We start from the raw sequence: 2,710 nt of genomic DNA on the forward strand, positions 1-2,710 counted from the left end.
CTCAGGGCGCTCTCTACGCTGAGGTCACTGAGATCCACATTCACTCACGAGCCGTGGCGTCGACCAGGACTTGGCGGCTGCTCCGGTGTTTGATTGTTAATAATTCAAACGGTGAAACACGAGCGACGGCTTGTTTTTATATAAATATTCTTTTAGTGGAACCAAAGAAAGCGGCCGTTCGCTCTCCCGCTCTTCAAAGCCTCCTCCTCCTCCTCCTCCTCCTCCTCCAGCCGCCGTGCTCTCCGTCTCCATGTCCTCTCTCTGTGAGTGCTCTCGGTGCCCGAGGTCAGTTTGTCACAGAGTGTGGGGGTGGGGGGGTGGGGCGGGGGGGGCGGGTGTAGCGGGTGTAGCGGGGGCCGTGGTGGCGTCCATCCCTGCATGAGGTGCATTTCACAAGCTGCTGCCCTGGGGGATCCCGGGGTCAGCTCATTATCCTGCAGCCGTGAGACAGGGCTCAGTGTGAATCAGGACGTCAAGTGAAGCGGGCTTGTTAAGGAGCCGCTCATTAGCATCAGCACCTTCCCTCGTTAGAGCCCTGGACCCACACGGCGCTGTGGCCCGGTCAGTTTTCCACACTGACCGAAAGATTTAGGATTAATGTCAGCCGTGGCCGCAGGGTCAGCACTGTTGTGGATCAAATGACGCAGGGCTGATTGATCGGTGATGGCGGGAAGCTCCATTATTTCCACCACTCTGTGTGTCATTGGCTAAAGGAGGAGGAAAACAAAGGGCCGGCTCACAATCATTCTCATTAGATTAGTTGAACATCACGGGAAATGATATTTCAAAACCTCTTTGCAGTGTTTTTTTTTTTTAAGAGAAGTTGGTTTGAAAGGACACGAGAATTACAGTCAACAATATGCCTGATAATAAAAAAGAAAAAGATTGAACTTCGTTTGTGTTGGTCTCTTTACGTACAAACTGTCCAAAGTTGATCAAATGTTAGCGCTCCAGTGGGAGTTAGGTTACGTGATTCATGTTTTTTAGCTTTGTATTTAAGTAGAAATGACATCTTAGACCAACAGCGTTTCATGGTTAGCACTACCTCCAATAGGGAACTAGCTGGCTAGCAGCGCGGACGTCATGTACAGCATTTGCTATAACATACACCGCTAATACCACCAAACCTGTCAGTATACTGGGGCTACATACTGGTGGGCCGACTGTACTGCACATTTGATACGATCTTACGGACCAAATATAATTACACTGTGGGCCAGAGTTGGCCCCCATGCCTGAGTTTGGGTCCTACATTATGATGTTACCATCATGTTAGCGTCGGTGCGTGACTTTGGTACCTACAGTATGTACAGTATGTGGGTTCTGTAAAGGACCCTTGTTTACTTTTTTAAAAACATTATTTATTGTTTTCCAATATGTTTGGGCAACATTGAGTTATTTTAAAGAAATATTTTTGATGCTATATCTTTGCTAAACCTCAGCTATCTGCTGTCCTGTCCTTCTTAGAAGCCTGTCTGATGTAAACACTAACATGTTTAAAAAAAAGATAAAACCTTTCAAATGGGGTCTTCAGATGTTTTAGCAACAAAAACAGTAAAATCTTCGAGAAACAAAAAAAAAAAAATCTGTCTGAGAACTTTTTGACTCGTATGCACTTTAAGCCGATGCAGCCACTAGTCGAGCTTCTCGCTGAGTAAATCACCGTGGTATAAAACTGTTGTTAAACGGTGTCTCTGCTGCGAGGAAGCGATGAAAAGTTGCTCAGCACCGATTTTTAAAGTCAATCGAAACCTCGTGAAATTAAAGCAAAGGAATTCAATTTTGCCTTTTTGAGACGAGGTTCAATACCCATTTATCAATGAGGCTACGCTGTTTGCTTTTCTTCTTTCTTTTTTACTGAAATATGTTATTACTTCACAGGCTTTTGTGCCAGTCTTCTCTCGATTTATCCCTGAGTTTTTCTTTTTCGTGGCACCATTGTCCTTTATTGTGAACATATACAACTGGGAGGAAATTGTTTTTCTTTTGTTGGCGTGACGCCTTTTCTTGTTTCCAGCGTGCCTTCTGTCTGTGATTGGACTGTGGAATGGAAACATTCAAAGCTGTCTGTGGGTGTCTCATCATCACTCCGTCTCTGTGGGAATTCTCATGATGTTTTTTTTTCAATCATAGCTTCACAAAGTATCAGTCTTTATTTTATTTTCTTTCCAAATTCTCTTCATCCTTCTGCATGTAGCATGTGGATCATGTTGACTGCATCATTCCTGCGTGCACGCCTTCACTTCACCTCATCCGTCTTGTTCAGTGACCATGTATAAGAAATGGCCACAGCTGCCGTAGAAGTACCGTAGAAGTCACTGGTTTTGGAAAAAACTGTATGATATAAACAGTCAAGGAGAAATTTGCTGCTACATCTCAGGCTTCTCCGTAATTTCATTTACCAACGTCCTTAATTTAATGTAATTAAATGTAAATTTTGATCCCATTTAGGAGAAATTGTAAGATAAAGAATTAAAAGCTCATATTAAAGGACGTTTGAAAATAATCCCAACTCCAGGCACTGATAATTATTGTCGCCCTCAAGCTAATTTTATGATAAATTGCAAACTATTTTTTTCAGTTTTTCACATAAAAACTAGTGTTTGAGATTATTCCATTTGCTCCAGAGCTAAACAAGACAACCGTAAGACTGAGACCGCTACAGCTACAGCTACGGCTACGGCTACGGCTACGGCCAACGCTCAAGGCA

The 2,710-nt window shown here is 43.6% G+C and overlaps 1 protein-coding gene across 1 annotated transcript in view; it reads left to right on the top strand.

Annotated features, from left to right (window-relative positions):
* ppm1aa (protein phosphatase, Mg2+/Mn2+ dependent, 1Aa) overlaps nt 1-2,710 on the top strand; it is a 37,047-nt gene that overhangs the window by 33,610 nt on the left and 727 nt on the right. The window lies entirely within an intron of this gene.

This window comes from Cynoglossus semilaevis, chromosome 1, assembly GCF_000523025.1.
Source record: "Cynoglossus semilaevis isolate Cse_v1.0 chromosome 1, Cse_v1.0, whole genome shotgun sequence".
In the NCBI taxonomy this organism is placed as follows: domain Eukaryota; kingdom Metazoa; phylum Chordata; class Actinopteri; order Pleuronectiformes; family Cynoglossidae; genus Cynoglossus; species Cynoglossus semilaevis.